General features: G+C 33.9%; 1 long non-coding RNA gene across 1 annotated transcript in view; it reads right to left on the reverse strand.

Moving 5' to 3' along the window:
• LOC142237092 (uncharacterized) overlaps positions 1–20,404 on the reverse strand; it is a 351,654-nt gene that overhangs the window by 195,866 nt on the left and 135,384 nt on the right. The gene's annotated exons all lie outside the window — the stretch shown is intronic.

The raw sequence follows: 20,404 nt of genomic DNA on the forward strand, positions 1-20,404 counted from the left end.
TTTCCCTGCAAAAAAGTCAAAGAATTGAATGGTCAGGTACAGGATTTTCCCGACCATGTAATGGTCTCAAATTCTATCATTTAAATAATAGAAAATGTTTGCGGCATTTGAGAACCATTTAAATGCTTATTGCCAGGATACATTTTTTCGGCTAAAAAATTCTTTTCATCAAGACAAAATACGTGGTTTTCGCGACAATTACAGACTCTAGATTACAGGCTCATTAAATGGATGCGCCAATCATGCCCAAACGCACATGTGGTGTCAAACGCAAAAAGAAGATGTCAATCTGACTACGATAAAATGACACCATGCATTGAGAAAACAACAAGCAGCTTTCATGATCTGGAAAGATAATGGTTACAAAATTGTAAAAAAAAAACGCCACCGTGACTCGAACCTGGATTATCTGCTCCATACGCGTTAAAAGTCGCCTTAGCACATTGCAGCACCGGCGGAGTTGCCATGATAACGTCCAACGAATATTTTAAGACATTTCATGGCCAAAGATTTCTGCTTCGACCGAACACCAAAAAGTTTTTCAGCGGTGGATTATCCCACCTCAGTAATGCTGGTGACATTTCTGAGGTTTCAAAGCTTCTCTAAGTGGTTTCACTGCAATGTGGAACGCCGTTCGGATTCGCCTATAAAAATGATGTCCCTTGTCATTGAGCTTAACATGGAATCGGGCAGCACTCAGTGATAAGAGAGAAGATCACCAATGTGGTATCACAATGGACTGAATAGTCTAAGTGAGCCTGATACATCGGACTGCCACCTTACCTAACCTAACCTATGGCCAAAGAAACACGAATACTGTTCATGCAATCGTGAACGCCCGTGGACGAAAATGTTTTGATTTTTTGTGAACGTTTCCGTTTCATTTTGTTAGCGTCCGTTCACGATTTTGGAACGTCATTTTAGTTCCTCTTCATTTATAGAAAGATCAACGGAAGTTGGAGGACACTTTATAAAGTAAAGGTATAATAGAAATATATGTTTCATAGAAATTGAGTTGTATATCTATATAATTTCTTTATTTTAAAGAAGCCACATCTTTAACGAAATGTCAAATCCTTGTACAGACCGAACTCCCAATTTTACTTTTGGAGTGCAAAGGAATCACACAAATTTATCACTTTGAAGCCGCTGTCTTACTAAACAAATATTGTCATGAGGCCAAAGATTTCGGTAAACTTTTCAATAAAGACGTTCTGTACTATCTCTATACACAAAAAAAACAGTTTATTTGGATCCAAAGATTTTGACCTTCCCTTAAGGAAATTTTTTAGCGACCCATTTAAATCTAGGACCAACAAGTATATAAATCAGTAAGTTCGGCCGGGCCGAATCTTAAATACCCACCACCATGAATCAAATATTATAGTTTCTTGTGAAAATTTCAGGGGGATTTGGTGACAAGCAGATCAGTTCAACCAGTACACTTCACGAAGATAAATTCATTTGATTTGATTCTGGATTTATAAGAACCATATTTGTTTGAGTTTTAGAAGAATCATAAACGCAGTGTGCAAGAAAACGATGAAATAACGCCTTGATTTAAAATCTAACATCTGTACATTTTTACCCCCATTATTTAAATGATTACCAGAAGTAAAATCTGGAAACTATAATTCAGTTTCAAGCAATTTTCATTATCAGTGCACATGGACCGATATTCACCATTTTCAGCACACCTCTTTATGTTCCTAAAATACTTCTAAGTTTAAAATTTCATGTAAATTTAATAAAAACTATGGTTTCTAAAAGCCCAAGAAGTAAAATCGGGAGATCGGTCTATTTGGGAGATAAACCAAAACATGGACCAATACACGCTATTTTCGGCTCTCATATTTAAGGTCCTAAAATACCTGTAGATTTCTCATTTCAGGCAAATTGGATAAAAACTACGAATTCTAGAAGCCTAAAAAATAAAATCATTTCTTGCACACCTATTTGTATTCCTAAAAACCTCCAGATTTTCGATTTCAGGCAAAGTGGACAACAATCAGGGTTTCTAGAAGCCCAAAAAGTAATATCGGGAGATCGGTCTATCTGATGGCTATATCAAAACATGGACCTATTCTCACCATTTTCGGCATATGTGGTCCTAAAATACCACTAGATTTCCAATTTTAGGCAAGTTGGATAAAAACTACGGTTTCTATAAGCCCAAGAATAAAATGTGGAGATCGGTCTATATGGGGCTATATAAAAACATGGTCCGATACTCATCATTTTCAGCACACCTGTTTAGGGTTTTAAAATACCTCTAGATTTCTAATTTCAGGTAAATTGGATAAAAACTATAGATTTTAGACGCCCAAGAAGTAAAAACTGGAGATCGGTCTATATGGTGGCTATTCCAAAACATGGACCGATACTCACCATTTTCGGCACACCTCTTTATTATTCTGAAATACCTCTAGATTTCCAATTTCAGGCAAATTGGATAAAAACTACGAATTCTATAAGCTCAAGACCCCAAATCGGGAGATCGGTCTACATGGGGGATATACCAAAACCTGGACCGATACTCACCATTTTTAGCACACCTCTTTATGGTCCTAAAATACGTCTAGATTTCAAATTTCAACCAAATTGGATAATAACTACGGATTCTAGAAGCCCAAGAACTAAAATCGGGAAATCGGTATATATGGGGGCTATACCTAAAATAATTTCAGGCGAATTGGATAGAAACTATCGATTCTAGAAGCCCTAGAAATATATCGGGAGATCGGTCTATATGGGGGCTATACCAAAACATGGACCAATACTCACACACACATTGGCACACCTCTTTGTGGTCATAAAATACCTCTAGATTTCCAATTTGAGGCAAATTGGATAGAAACTAAGGGTTTTATAAGGGTTTATATGGGGACTATATCAAAACTTGGACCGATATAGCCCATCTTCGAACTTGATCTGCCGGCAGACAAAAGACGAGCTTGTGCGAAATTTCAGCACGATTGCTTTATTATTGAAGACTGTAGCGTGATTACAACAGACAGACAGACATCCAGCCAGCCAGACAGACAGACAGACAGACGGAGATGGCTATATCGTCTTAGAATTTCTCCCTGATCAAGAATATATATACTTTATATAGTCGGAAATCGATATTTCGATGTGTTACAAACGGAATGACAAACTTATTATACCCCCGTCACCATTCTATGGTGGTGGGTATAATAAAATTAAAATTAGGACAAGTATATACGGCCGTAAGTTCGGCCAGGCCGAAGCTTATGTACCCTTCATCATGGATTGGGTAGAAACTTCTTCTAAACACTGTCATCCACAATCGAATTACTTAAGTTGCGGTAACGCTTGCCGATGGCAAGGTATCTTAAAACCTCCTAACACCATCTTCTAAATTGTATGTAAGTCCATACGTGGTATATATTAAATCAAAAAAGATCGATCCAATACGTATATAATTCGGTTTGACAAAGTAGACATAAAATTTTAACAAAATTTTCTACAGAAATAAAATTTTAACAAAATTTTCTATAGAAAGAAAATTTTGACAAAAATTTCTATAGAAATAAAATTTTAACAAAATTTTCTATAGAAATAAACTTTTGACAAAATTTTCTATAGAAATAAAATCTTGGTATATTATTTTTGGCTCGAGTGGCAACCATGATTATGAACCGAATAAAATTTGAACAAAATTTTCTATAGAAATAAAATTGTGACAAAATTTTCTATAGAAATAAAATTTTGGTAGATTATTTTTGGCTCTAGTGGCAACCATGATTATGAACCGATATGGACCAATTTTTGTGTGATTGGACCAATTTTGGTATGGTTGTTAGCGACCATATTCTAACACTACGTGCCTAATTTGAACCGGATCGGATGAATTTTGCTCCTCCAAGAGGCTCCGGAGGTCAAATCTGGAGAATGTTTTATATGGGGGCTATATATAATTATTTGCCGATATGAACCAATTCTGACACGGTTGTTAAAGATCATATACTAACACCATGTTCCAAATTACAACCGGATTGGATGAAATTTGCTTCTCTTGGAGACTTCGCAAGCCAAATATGGGGATCGGTTTATATGGGGGCTATATATAATTATGGACCGATGTGAACTAATTTTTGCATGGTTGTTAGAGACCATATACCAACACCATGTACCAAATTTCAGCCGAATCGGATGAAATTTGCTTCTCTTTTAGGCTCCACAAGCCAAATCTGGGGATCGGTTTATATGGGGGCTATATATAATTATCGACCGATGTGGACCAATTTTTGCATGGTTGTTAGAGACCATATACCAACACCATGTACCAAATTTCAGCCGGATCGGATGAAATATGCTTCTGTTAGAGGCTCCACAAGCCAAATCTGAGGGTCCTTTTATATGGGGGCTATACGTAAAAGTGGACCGATATGGCCCATTTTCAATACCATCCGACCTACATCGATAACAACTACTTGTGCCAAGTTTCAAGTTGATAGCTTGTTTCGTTCGGAAGTTAGCGTGATTTCAACAGACGGACGGACGGACGGACATGCTTAGATCGACTCAGAATTTCACCACGACCCAGAATATATATACTTTATGGGGTCTTAGAGCAATATTTCGATGTGTTACAAACGGAATGACAAAGTTAATATACCCCCATCCTATGATGGAGGGTATAATAAAGATCTCGTTTATTAAATTTTCAGTCTCTTTTCGCGGTTTATTAATAATGGTACTCACGTACAAACAAATGCCTGTTTAACCCTTTCGACCCTAAAGTTGCCTGTGGGCAACTTTTTGTGTTTTGAGACTCACTGTCAGCGTTGTTTTTGTTTTTGTTCATAAAACTGTAACGGTATCGAAAGCTACAAGTGTTTTCTTCAAGTTGAATGAAAAATCAGCTAATTTGGTTGTCAATTAGCAAAAAATTTTTCATTAATACGCACGTACCTCAAGAAAAAAATATTTGCGAATTTAAAAAGAGGTTTTTATACATGTGACTTTTTCAAAAATTACAACTAAAATGTTGAAAGTTTTTATTAAATCTATTGTAGTACATGTCAAATAAACTATTCTGGATGTCAAATCTTAGAATTGCAAAAAAACAACAGATGGGAAATTTTTAAAATTGAAAAGATGCCTGTGGGCAACTTTGGGCAATTGTGGTAGTAAAATTACATATTTTTGGACATCAGACCTAGAGCAAAAAGGTTGAAAAACAATGATTTTGAACAAATTTTGAACTTCGATTGGGATGTCCCAGTGACGAGAAATGCGGCGATGATGTGGAAAACATATCTGCAGTGCAGGGGGAATTTGGAAGGAATCGTAAAAAGAGAGGAAGCCACTTCTTGGCAACATAATAGTGCATTAGCACGAATATTGACGCTTTATAATACATTGGTTTTTTACACCGCCTGTTAAATTGACATGGGTTAAAAAAAAAAAAAAAAAAAAAAAACATTTTCGTGAGTCACGCGTGATTCACGCGAAGCCGTAAATGAAATTTAAACGAAATCTCGTGAATGAAATTTAAACGAAACCTCGTGAATGTGCGTGAACGGGATTAAAGAAAAATGTGTGGCGCGTGAGCGTGAGTAAAAATCAAATTGTGTTCGTGATTGTGAGTGAGTAAACTTTCTCCGAAATCACGCTCCCGATAAAAATTTACTTTCACGATCCAACCCACGCTCACGATCCAACTCACGCACAAGATAAAATTCACGTTAACAATAAAATTCATATTCACGATAAAATTCGCACGCACGGTAAAACAGACACAAAAAGTCACAATCACGAACAAATTCACTTTCACGATTAAATTCAAGCTCACCGATTTTAATCACCTTTACATATTTAATCACGCTTAAGATTTCAATAGCGTGAGTCACGAGAAATTTCGTTAATTACCAGAATTTTATTGAACCACGAAAATTGTCGTGTTCCGAAAATATTCGTGACTTACGAGATTTGTCGTCAATTACGAAAATTGTCGTGAATCGTGCGAAAGCGTGAGACATAAACATTGTTCATGTGTGAGCGTGTGCGAGTATGACTTTTCATTTCGTGACCGTGAATTCCTACCCACATGGCATGCGTGAGTACAAATATTTCTTCGTGAATGTGTTTGAGCGTGATTGAAATTCCACTCACTCAATAACAAAAAACTTAACAAAAATCCAATAAAACGTAATACGTCTATCATTACAAAACAAAATAGTTTGTAGTCACGATTGCCCAAAGTTGCCCACAGGCAACATTCTCTACCGCCTAAGCGAATGGGCGTGGCGACCCGAAATTTTAGTTAGACGCTTCTTAAATGACTTCAACATGATTAAAAGTAAAAAAAATTTTTAGCGATACCTATAAAAATTCGGGGTCGAAAGGGTTAAAAATCCAAATTACAACGGATACTTCAATGTAAAAAATGGTTTCTTTAATCAAAAAAAAAACTTTCACCCAAAGTCGCTAAGTCCTCAAAATAAGTCTTAGCCTATATTTGAAGCATTTTTATCTTAAATCTAAAGTTTCAATATTTCAGTTAATTTAAGGATAATTTCTGTGAATCAAAAATATGTTTCTTTACTTTAAGGCAAATTAGCCTTAGTTCAAAGACATAGGACTTGAACGGAGGGACGGATATTTACAAAATTTAATGAAAATAAGTAAGGAAAGTCTAAAGTCGGGCGGGGCCGACTATATTATACCCTGCACCACTTTGTAGATCTAAATTTTCGATACCATATCACATCCGTCAAATGTGTTGGGTGCTGATATATCTAAATCTGAACCGATTTCAACCAAATTTGGCACACATAGCTACAATGCTAATTCTACTCCCTGTGCAAAATTTCAACTAAATCGGAGCAAAAAATTGGCCTCTGTGGCCATATGAGTGTAAATCGAGCGAAAGCTATATATGGGAGCTATATCTAAATCTGAACTGATTTCAATAAAATTTGGCACACTTGACTACACTACTAATTGTACTCCTAGTGGAAAATTTCAACCGAATTGGGGTAAAACTCTGGCTTCTGGGACCGTATTAGTCCATATCGGGCGAAAGCTATATTTGGGAGCTATATCTAAATCTGAACCGATTCAAATTTGGCACACTTGACTATACGACCAAGTGTTATGTTTGTGCAAAATTTCAAGCAAATCAGGGTAAAATTCTGGCTTCTGGGTCCATATAAGTGCATATCGGGCGAAAGATATATATGGGAGCTATATCAAAATCTTCCAAAATCAATAGGGATCTATTCTGAGCCACAACACATACTTGTGCCAAGTTTGAAGTCGATTGGACTAAAACTGCGACCTAGACTTTGATTACAAAAATGTGTTCACGGACAGACGGACATCGCTATATCGACTCAGGAGCCCACCCTGAGCATTTTTGCCAAAGACACCATGTGTCTATCTCGTCTCCTTCTGGGTGTTGCAAACATATGCACTAACTTATAATACCCTGTTCCACAGTGTGCCGCAGGGTATACAAATTTTGAAGCAAAGATTATAAACTTTATTTTAATTAAAATTTCATTATTTCGGATCCTAAAATTTAGGTTGAGTAATCTTTAATATCACGTAAAATTTTTTTCAGTGTACATCAAATAACAGTTTATTGGACTGAGGTCAACATGACTTAAATAATTCTGAAAAAATCTTCCAAGTTAATAAAATGATCTTTTAATTTGTTAAAGTTTTGTATCATGACTACAAGGTGAAAATGTGTTCATACACTGAAAAAAAAGCATGCCCGGTTCCAAAGATTTTGTCTTTACTTTAAAAATTTTGATACTGATTCCGAGCCAAAGAAGCGGAGAATACAAGTAAGGATACTGTTAAGACACAATTCTCTTTTAAATTTTGGAAGCAAATTTTAATTTTTCGCTTTTTCAGCTTTTTTCTTCATATGATATCAAAGTCCTTTAAAAACAAGTTAACGACAACTTTATTTTCCAAATTAAGACTTGACTTTCAGTAGAAATTATGCTGTGCTTCAAGTAAAAACGTCTTTAATATAAAGTGTTGAAAAACATGTCCTATATTTGAACAATTTTTTGCTTTGTAGTCAAGATGCAAAAACGACAACAAATTTAAAGACAATTTCATTAAATTTAAAGAATTTTTCTGAATGATTAAAGTCAAGTTGACCTTAGCCCAAACATTTTTTCTTTCATGTTAAGATACCCATTTTTAAGTCAAATCACTTAATTATAAGGACAATACGACTTCATTGAAAAGTTTATCGACTTTTAGACAAGGAAAGAAACTTTTTATCGGAGAAATGTGTCTTCTATGCTATGCAAAATTTGCATTCGTATTTTAAAGACATGAAATCTTTGACCTCACGACAATTTATTTTTTCAGTTAAATAGGAGATGTTTTCAAAACGCGTTTTACTTAAAACAAAAGAATAATGAAAGAATAAGTTCTGCTGGACAAAGTCTTGAATACCCACCACCATGAATCGCATATGATAGTATACTCTGAAACAAATCGGTTAATATATCGGTCTATATCAAACAATGGACCAATCCACACCATATTTAGCACAGCTATTTATGGTCCTAAAATACGTCGAAATTTCCGATTTCAGGCAAATAGAATAAAATGCAGGCCAAGAAGGCGAAGAAGTAAAATCGAGAGATCGCTCTTTATGGGACATATACCAGAACATGGAGACAGGAAATCAAATCGCAAGATAGATCAATGTATCAAAACAAGTATCTTCGAACCTGACCTGCCTGCAGAAAAAACGAGACATCATTACATCGTCTCAGAATTCCTCCATTGATTTTGATTTTCTTTGAGAAAATTTCGGACCAGCCTCGCGGGACGGGCCCTTATAATTATTATACAAAACAAACAAAAAAAAAAATACATTCTATCAATTGAATCAATATTTTTATTTCTTAAGACCTATTTTGTGAATTCCGAGATTAGTGAAATGTTTTTTTATTTGTGTGCAAAATGCGTTCCTTTTCAGTTCATTTACTCGGTAAAAATGGAACTAACCAATAGGCGCCTTAAAAACATATACACACAAAGAAATTTTCATTAAAAACTTTTCTACCAGTGTAGGAGTGGTATTCATAGTACTTTGAGTTGGACAAGTCAAGTAAACACAGAAAGTCTTTTGATACCCGGTTTAATTCACGAATCTGAACTCTTCGCAAATTGTGACTCCGTGAGCAAAAATAGACTTAACGTGGCATTCAATAGTATGGTTCGTTATGTGTATGGGTTACCTAGGACCGATCATCCCACCCGACCAAAGTGCCGAGAAATGGCGAATGTTCGCTAAAGCGAACATTTTTCGAAATAAATTAACGCGCAATTATTCGAGAAAAGTTCGATAATAGAAAAATTTCGAACGTTGGTTGTTTCGAAGTAATAACGAATATTTTTCGGCTTATATGTTGGTGTTCCGCCATGTTTGTTTTTTAGAAAGACAGAGATTAAAAAGTCATTTCAGTTTAAGAAATTGTTATGTGTGGATGAAGTGTCTTAGCGAATCTAAAAAGGTAAGTAATTTATTTATATATATTTTAGAAAATTACCAATTTTCTTTCTTGTTTAATTTGCAGATGTATCCAGGAAAATGTTACTCATTGCTTAGTCGTTTTCAATAATAGCCACGACCGGCTTAATAAGAAATTCCGCGCAAAGAAGTCAATGCAGGGCCTTAAATCACTTCAAATATATATTCCTAAATATTTTAAGTATTTTGTTCGCAACACTAATATCTATATTATTTTGTATTATAATTATCTATATTGTGTTGTAATAAAATAAAAACAAACTTGAACAAACTTTTACTACACAACTTATAATGGGAACAAAATGGGAATAAAACAGTATAGAAAACCTTCGAAAGCGGAATGGTATCGAATACGAAAACGAATTCGAAATAGATTCGTTAACGATCAATTATAGATATCGCGAAACCTTCTTTAACGAATCACTAGCAAGCCTTCGAAAACGAAGAGTTTGCTGGCAGTAACAGCACGACAGATGAATGTTTTTCGAAATTTTTTCGAACCATTCTCGATATCGTTTTCGATAGTTTTCTTCGAGAAAAACCGAGAATATTTCTATATCGAATACGATAACGAACGTTGTGGTCAGGTGGGATGTTTCGCATGTTACAGACTCCCTCTTTGGCTTTAGTTTTAATACCCTGCTTAATGTCAAGTCGTTAGTATTTCTACATAAAGTGATTTACAAACGAAAACCAAGCTATTTCTATGATAGAATTCGGTTTACCATATCTGATAGAAATAGGAATATAATACCCTTTAGAAGGACAAGTCGTATATTTATCCAAATGACAGTTCTTAATTGGCACAATACGTCCCTGGAATACTCTACCACCCGATATACAATGCATCAGCAACGCATCATCTTTTAAAAAGAATATTCAAAATTTATTTCACAGTTAGAATATCTAATATTAAAACTTAGCTTGTAAATATAATATTGACTCACAATTTCAATCATCAAGAATGCAATGTATTTGAATATTGAAATTAGTTGTCTATATTGTTTTCTATTAATTTAAATTTATTTTCTTTTTAGTCGGAGATGTTTAAACATATATAATCCTGGACTGTAATTATAAGATTTTAATCTAGTTGTGTAGATACTCAATAAAAATGAAATGAAATGAAATGTATGCCTATAGGTGGATACTATGTTCAAGTTTAGCCGCTAACATCAAACAGAAATCCGATTTTTGCCAAATGTTATCTAACTTGTTGGGGTATGAACTATTAATGAAAAGTAACCGTGAAAAATGACTAACGCGATCTTTATACTCACCTTAAGGTTGAAACATAATATGTTTGAACAATAAAAACAATAGTTTGTTTGGACCAATCCTGAAAATACATATGCTTTAAGCAGAATGTGTTTGGGAGTATATGTTACACACGGGGCTGTGGAGCCGGAGTCGGAGTCTGAAGATTTTGCTGGAGTCGGAGTCGTAAAAATTTTGCTCGACTCCGACTCCGGCTAAACCAATTTTTTTAAAACACTTCACATTTTTGTAACTAAGCAAGTTTTTACTCAAATTAGTTTCCATTGCGTTATTCATTCGATCAATGTACAGCATGATTGTATATGAAAATCAACTTCCAATTACGGCTATCTATTGATGTTTCATAGAATGTTGGACTAGCAGATGGGCTGGATCGGTCCATTTTAATACCCGAAATTATTATTTTTTTTTAATTTTATTTTAAGGCCATATGAATATGTGGAATATTGACTGAAAATTTTTAAAGAGTTGTTTTTTATAGAAAATTTTGTCAAAATGTTATTTCTATAAAAAGTTTTGTCAAAATTTTATTTGTTGTTGTTTTTTATTTCAGCTTAAAACCGTACATTGACTAAACTACAAGAGTAGTTTAGTCAATGTATGGTAGTAGAGTAGCTTAACCAACCTCTGTTGGTTAAGCTACTCTTGTAGTTTAGTCAATGTATGGTTTTAAGCTGAAATAAAAAACAACAACAATGCTTAAAGAACAAAACCAACAATAACAAAACAAAACAAATGGAAAAAGAAGAGGAGGCACGCTCAAAATAAACCCAGCCATGTGAATTCAAATCGATGATTTGACAGTGGCATAGGAAAAGAGATATGTTTGTTTCGAATTTATTTCGGCATAAGCCGGCTATCAATGTAAAACCTTTTTTCGGAGGGTTCAAGTGTGGTTTTTGTTGGGTTTAATAAACTGCCTGAATTTACTCTGATAATTGGTTGATAGTTTTGCTGCAAGTAGAGGATGCTGATGAGGAATGTGGTAATTCCGAAACGTGCGTCCATCCAACCATCTTGCAGTCTATAGGGCTTTGCCCAAATAAATTTGACAAACATTCTTTTCCTCTGTTGGTTAAGCTACTCTTGTAGTTTAGTCAATGTATGGTTTTAAGCTGAAATAAAAAAACAACAACAATGCTTAAAGAACAAAACCAACAATAACAAAACAAAACAAATGGAAAATTTTATTTCTATAGCAAATTTTGTAAAAATTTTATTTCTATAAAAAATTTATTCAAAATTTTATTACTATAGAAATATTTTTTTCTATAGAAAATGTTGTCAAAATGTGATTTGTTTAGTTTTGTTAGTTGACCTTTGGAATTTTACAATTTTGGGATTATTTGTTTGGCTTGAGGTCATGGACTAATGAAAAATGCTGGTGTTAATGTTTTTCATTACATTTTATTGAAATATTGCTATTGTAATAATTTAAATATTTTACAATATTAACTTCAACAACGTTTTGAAACAAAAATATAACATTAATTATATTTACATTTTACAAAGTAATAGACTTTTTCCTTACAATGCTCATGTCTAACTGATCGCAAACACAATTAAGATAATAAATCAGTTAGACATGAGCGTTGTAAGGAGAAAGTCTATTACTTTGTAAAATGTAAATATAACTAATGTTATATTTTTGTTTCAAAACGTTGTTGAAGTTAATATTGTAAAATATTTAAATTATTACAATTTATAGATAATATCTCGCTGAAGATGATCACCGATGGTGTATCGAAATATCCGAGAATAGCAATATTTCAATAAAAAGTAATGAAAAATATTAGCACCAGCATTTTTCATTAGTCCATGACCTCAAGCCAAACAAATAATCCCAAAATTGTAAAATTTGATTTCTATAGAAAATTGAGTCAACATTTTGTTTCTATAGAATATTTTGCAAAATTTTATTTTATAGAAAATTTTGCAAAAGTTTGTTTTTAATTTTATTTATTTTTTTTTAATTTTATTTCTATTGATATTTTATTTCTATAAAAATTTTATTTCTATAAAGTCAAAATGTCATTTCTATAGAAAATTTTTCCAAATTTTATAGTAATAGATTTTTTATTAGAAAATTTGGTCAAAATTTTATTTCTATAGAAAATTTTGCCAACATTTTAAAGTAATAAACTTTTTTATTAGAAAATTTAGTCAAAATTTAATTTCTATAGAAAATTTAGTCAAAATTTTGTTTCTGTAGAATATTTTGCAGAATTTTATTTACTACACAAAATTTTTTCTAGAATTGTATTATTATTGATAATTTTTTCAAAATTTTATTTTTATAAGAAAAAATTGTCAAATTTTATTTCTATAGCAAATTTTCTCAATTTTTTTTTCTTACTGATGCTCACTGCTATAAAAAAATGTATTCGAAATTTTATTACTATAGAAATATTTTTTTCTATATAAAATTTAGTCAAAATTTTATTTCTATAGGAAATTTAGTCAAAATTTTATTTCTATAGAAAATTTAGTCAAAATTTTGTTGCTATAGAATGTTATTTTGGAAAATTTTATTTCTATAGAAAATTTTGCAAAATTTTGTTTGCTACACATTTTTTTTTGTTAATTGTATTTCTATTGATAACTTTTTCAAAATTTTATTTCTATAAAAAATTTTGCCAAATTTTATTTCTATAAAAATTTTATTCAAAATTTTATTTCTACATATTTGGTCAAAATTTGATTTCTATAAAAAAAAATTTTGCCAAAATTTTATTTCTATAGAAAATTTAGTCAAAATTTTGTTTCTGTAGAAAATTTTGCAAAATTTTATTTACTAGACAAAATTTTTTTCCAAAATTGTATGCTCACTGATGCTCACTGCTAAGTCGAAAACTTGTAGAAATGACTCAAATTTTCAAATTTTTCAATGAATGAATCATAAATGCTTTTTTGCGAAATTGTCTAAACAATTATAAATATTTCTTAAATATTGCCCGAGATTTTGTAGAAGTCTGATTTGAGTTTTTATCAAAATGTAGATCTAAATACAAAGTTGTGCAGAGTATATTATAATCGGCCCGCCCGACTTTAGACTTTCCTTGCATTTTTATTTTTTGTTAAAATTGTGTTACGTCCCATAACGTTAGATTTAAATTTAAAGTACATAGATTTTGTAGAAGTATATACAATTTTGTCTAAATCGATTCAGATTCAAATTCATGCATATGGGAATATAAACCTTTATATAGCTCGCAACAAATTTAAAGGATTTGAGATAGTATCAATAATTTTGGTCCACAAATACATATACTGTTGGTATCTTCTCATATTATGATGGGTATTTATATCATTATTTTATTTATTAAACATTGCCCTAAATTTGAAATATCGAGTTTAATTGGCATCTAATGTGAAATTAAGACCTTTTTTGCACACATAAATAAATACTATACTTTATATCGATCCACTTACGGTACCTCCACAATAGAACTACAAATTAGTGGTAATAAAATGAGATTTAGTTATATTACCCGGAGTCGACTCCGGAGTCGAGCAAAATTGGCTCGAATCCACAGCCCTGGTTACACAAGCGATTTTTTTGAGGGTGTAGTAACCAAAAACTATTTAAATTGAAGAACACTTTATCACATTGAGAATAATTAAGTAGCCTTTACTAAACTTTTGTTAATTTGGCGTTAGAGCTTTCCTTATGGAAACGATTTTTGTAAAGCACCAGATATGGTCGGACTTGCGGTACTCCATTTAATCAAAATTGACATTCATATAAAATTTGTAATTAAAGGCAATAGACAACCTACTCCTTTTAAGTCAACCTTGATTGGTCTTTTTAAAATAAATCCTCCACAATGGATGTTCACCACATTCCAGAACTAAAGACCGAACCAGAAATAACCGCAGCTCAATAATTGATTAAACCTATACGAAATGTTATCGAAGAAACGAAGTGTCGTATTTTATGTCTACTTATAAATTTCTATAGTAAATGGGGAAAGGGTTCTCTGACCATGCGCCCGTAGTGTCTGTCTAGCTGCCCTATGGCATTTGGAATTTATAGTCAATTCTCTCTCCTATTGTACTCGTATTGAAATAGATGTCATCTACATGACAATGAAATCGATGCACTGCTTCTCTTGGATGCCTCCAAGAAGCAGCCGATTTGTTTGGGCGTCCCGTGTAACAACTGGCTAAGCTACAGTGAACAATGCTTTGGTGATTTTTTGGTCATTTTATTTGGATTTGTATTGTCAGTGATATCGTTTGCTTGCAGTTAATTACTACCAAAATTTTCTTTAAATTGAATTTCAATGGCCGTTGGAAGACAGCGACACGGATGGAAATCAACGACACCAATGATTTATGACATGTCCAAGAGACATGGCTGAGAGAAATGGAGGGGTAGGGCAGGCACAATGCAATCATCGGTTGAAAAGCAGTTATCAATTTATGCGTGTTTGATCAAAGGTCCATTTCAACAAATCTATTAACAATCGTTGAGAAAATGAGGAATATTGAATAGATTAATAGAAATTAATGAGTTCTTTCAAGGCACAGTCGCACTCAGCCGCTTGGTGCATTTGAGTCGGGAACGCATGCGCATAAACGTATAGTGGCATATAGACACTAACAACCTGCTACGGGCTCGTACCATTTGTGTGATGATGTAGATGAAAGCGTGAAACGTATCATCCCGAGGGTAATCGTTGAACACTGTCCCCAAATGTAACCCCAAAAAGCTATGGCCTGGACACGAAGCAACAGCTTTGGGTACACACGAAGTGGTTAAAAATTCAAATTTAAATTTTTTCCATCTGATGATTGGTGATGCTTCATAAGACATACCTGCGACACTTGAGCGGACGGACAGGGATTCTTTCAATATGTCTCAATTGGGTTTCGGTGGCTTCATTGATTCTTATCACCCCATAAAATACATTTGGATTTGATTGTTCTTCTCGTTTGAATTTTTTTTGTGCCAACAGGGTCCGACTATGCCATTGTTTGGTGCTAGAGGTGGTGGTTAAGGTTATAGCGGTGGTGATGGTGGGTTAATTGTATCGTCGAAGTGTCTGGTGTTTGGATCCTCCAACAGCAGCATCATGGACTGAATTGTCGTTTAGCCACATTAACGGCTAACCAGGGCGCATCATTCAGTATCAATAAGTTCGGTGCGTGTTTGACCATTCGGTTTATTGTAGATGTATACGATGCACAGTGATTACTTTTTTCCTACTTTCGCAAATGCTAAATACACATTGCAAATTATGGAGTGGGTCTAAAAACACAGCGAGAGCAAAACCATTATTTAATTTCGAATTATGCATACAAACATAATCATGAGTGTGACGTGATAGACTTCACAACACTGGCACCATTCATGGTGACAACCACCTTACATGATCGGTGGTTTATGAGATATTTTACGATACCATTTGATTTGCCAAATAACAGCCACAAACCCGACTTTTCGGTCCTTTTTATGTTTGGATGAATTGCCATTCGGACTCGACTATATCACAATGGAGGGAACCACCTTTGTGCAATGGTTAGCATGCCCCCCTTGCATACACAAGGTCGTGGGTTCGATTCCTGCTTCGACCGAACACCAAAAAGTTTTTCAGCGGTGGATTATCCCACCTCAGTAATGCTGGTGACATTTCTGATGGTTTCAAAGCTGGTGGTTTCACTGCAATGTGGAACGCCGTTCGGACTCGGCTATAAAAAGGAGGTCCCTTGTCATTGAGATTAACATGGAATCGGGCAGCACTCAGTGATAATAGAGAAGTTCACCAATATGGTATCACAATGGACTGAATAGTCTAAGTGAGCCTGCACGCAAAAAAATAATTCTTTCCTCCCAAATGAAATTTTAGACAAACAAAGTTCGTTTCTCATTTGCTTTTCGCTGTAAGGAAGTGTATTTGGAAGAAAAGTATATACTTTTTGTGATAAACGTTTATTCTTTTCCAGGATGTAAAAACAATTTCATAAAGACTAGCTCAAAAAAACATTATTTTCTTGCTAATTGCATTGTCCCTCACATCTTTCTCACATCCACGAGGATTTTTAGTTCTTAACACCTTTTCCTGTAATACCAACAATGTAGAAGAAATTATACGATTTTATAAATTTTTAAAATTTTTTTTACCTTTCGCCTGGACGGAGAATCGAACCGCGGACCATGCACATTGTAAGCCAACACACTAACCACTGAGCTATGTACCTGTTATGGTCATCAATAGATAAATATCAATATAAGTTATATTTATATAGCATAGCTTGCGGCGCCCACGAACCGAATAAACAAAGTTTATTTAACAGAAACAAACATTTAGTTTGGCACCGTGGAGCAGTGGTAGCTACGTCCGACTCTCATGCCAAGGGTCGTGGGTTCGATCCCTGCTTCGGCCAAAGTTTTTTTTTTTTTGCTTTTGTTTTTTTTACATATATTCCAGATATATTCGGAAGATTCCGAAAAAATGTTCAACATTACATTGTACTATATTAAATTTTGAACTGTAAAATGTGTCTTATTAAAGACCTAAAGTCAGAAAAGAACAGTGTTTGATATAAACGAAATGGACTGTGTTGTTATTTCAAAAATAACTTTTTTTATTGAAAAAATAAAAATTTTGTAACAAACGAATTTTTTTGGTGATAAAAGTTTAAAATTTTCGAAGCAATTCAAAAAACTCTAACAAAAGAAAAACGTTTTCGGTACACGTTTTCCAAACGTTTTTTTTCTTTGCGTGTGATACATCGGGCTGCCACCTAACCTAACCTAACCTATATCACAATGGACTGAATAGTCTAAAGGACATTACAGTGAAACCACTTAGGCAAACATATCCATCACCAGAAACACTCGTCATCATCAGCATTACTGAGAGATGATAAACTACCGCTGAAAACTCTGTTGGTGTTAAGTCGATATGTGGATAGGTTTGCAAGTACTCCGACCCAAACAATATTGATGTTTAGCAATATAATCTCACAAACAACATTTATAGTTTTCCAACAAATTTCCTGAATTCTACTGGATATAAAACATAACAATAAATAAATCGCACAATAAATTCATTAATACGCACGTGCCCTAAGAAAAAAATATTTGCGAATTTAAAAAGAGGTTTTTATACATGTGACTTTTTTCAAAACTTACAAATAAAATGTTGAAAGTTTTTATTAAATATGTTGTAGTACATGTCAAATAAAATATTTCTGGAAGTCAAATCTTAGAACTGCAAAAACACAACAGATGAGAAATTTTTAAAATTGAAAAGTTGCCTGTGGGCATCTTTGGGCAATTGTGGTAGTAAAATTACATATTTTTGGACATCAGACCTAGAGCAAAAAGGTTGAAAAACAATGATTTTGAACAAATTTTGAACTTCGATTGGGATGTCCCAGTGACGAGAAATACGGCGATGATGTCGAAAACATATCTACAGTGCAGGGGTGAATTTGGAAGGAATCGTAAAAAGGGAGGAAGCAATAGATATCGACCTTCTTGTCAACATACTTGTGGATTAGCAGGAATATTGGTGCTTTATAATACTTTGGGTTTTTTACACCTCCAGTTAAATTGACATGGGTTCAAAACAAAACAATTTCGTGAGTTACGCGTGATTCACGCGAAGCCGTGAATGAAATTTAAACGAAATCTCGTGAATGTGAGTGAACGGGACTAAACAAAAATGTGTGGCGAGTGAGAGTGAGTAAAAATCAAATTGTATTCGTGATTGTGAGTGAGTAAAATTTCTCCGAAATCACGCTCCCGATAAAAATTCACTTTCACGATCCAACTCACGCTCACGATCAAACTCACGCTCAAGATAAAATTCACGTTCACGATAAAATTCATGTTCACGATAAAATTCACACTCACGGTAAAACAGAGACACAAAAAGTCACAATCGCGAACAAATTCAAGTTCACGATTAAATTCAAACTCACCGATTTTAATCACCTTTACTTATTTAATCACACTTAAGATTTCAATAGCGTGAGTCACGAGAAATTTCCACGAAATTTGTAGTGTTCCAAAAATATTCGTGAATCATGAGATTTGTCGTGAATTACGAAAATTGTCGTGAATCGTGCGAAAGCGTGAGGTATAAACGTCTTCATGTGTTAGCGTGCGCGAGTATGACTTTTCATTTCGTGAATTGGCGTGAGCGTGAATTCCGACCCACATGGCGTGCGTAAGTACAAATATTTCTTCGTGAATGTTTTTGAGCGTGATTGAAATTCCACTTACGCGCGCATCTAATTATATATTTATGTTACTGTAAAATAACAAAAAACTTAAAAAAAAATCAAAAAAACTTAATACGTCTATCATTACAAAACAAACTATTTTGTAGTCACAACTGCCCAAAGTTGTCCACAGGCAACATTCTCTACCGCCTAAACGAATGGGCGTGGCGACCCGAAATTTTGGCTAGACGCTTTTTAAATGACTTCAACATGATTAAAAGTAAGTTAGCGATACCTATAAAAATTCGGGGACGGTTATGGGTTGTGGCGCCTAGACAAAGATCCAAATCAAAATTTGGTCGGGAAGGGGGAATGAAACTAATATGAGGTTCCTGGTTTTTTAATATTTGGTCGGGGAAGGGTGACCTCCTCGTGCCTGTCGTTTTCCTTAAGTACATAATGTGAACATGATTTGTGATATTTGGATGGGAAGGTTAAACTACAAATTGCCCTGCTTTTTTGAAATTGGTTTATGGTTTCTGATTTGCTTGAAATTCAGGGAAAGTTGGGGATCGCGTCTACACAGAGGTAGAATATTTCGATATTAGGTCGAGGAGGGGGACCTCCTAAAACTAAAATATTTACTTGGATGTAACAATCGTCATACTTCAGACAAAGTAGTTCATTATTTTATTTTAAAAAATTATTATTTTAAAAAATTTTACTAAAAATTCGCTCATCTTGAACTTCATATGACACTAAATACATTCTTGCAATTTTGAACATCCTCTACTTGCAGCAAAACTATCAACCAATTTTCAGAATAAATTCAGGCAGTTCATTAAACCCAACAATAAACCACACTTGAACCCTCCGAAAAAAGGCTTTACATTGATAGCCGACTTATGCCGAAATAAATTCGTACAAACATCATCTTTTCGGAGGGTTAAAGTGTGGTTTATTGTTGGGTTTAATGAACTGCCTGAATTTATTCTGATAATTGGTTGATTAAAAGGTTAGGTTAAAGTGGCAGCCCGATTAAGATTCAGGCTCACTTAGACTATTCAGTCCATTGTGATATAATAATTGGTTGATAGTTTTGCTGCAAGTAGAGGATGCTGATGAGGAATGTGGAAATTCCGAAACGTGCGTCCATCCAACCATCTTGCAGTCTATAGGGCTTTGCCCAAATAAAATTTACTCTATTTTTTCTGATATCGGTGTGATGTCAACGTTTGTAATACTATATAGTTAGGATTATCTAAAAACCATCTAAATTTTCTAAAATTAATCTAAATTTTTCTTCCTGGTGGGTTCACTATTCTTTCAGTGTGGTGTAGTGGTTTTTTGATATTTGGTCGGTGAGGAGACCTTCTTCTTGCCCCACATTTTCAAACTTAAAGAAATGTT

The sequence above is a fragment of the Haematobia irritans genome, chromosome 4, assembly GCF_050003625.1.
Source record: "Haematobia irritans isolate KBUSLIRL chromosome 4, ASM5000362v1, whole genome shotgun sequence".
Taxonomy (NCBI): Eukaryota; Metazoa; Arthropoda; class Insecta; order Diptera; family Muscidae; genus Haematobia; species Haematobia irritans.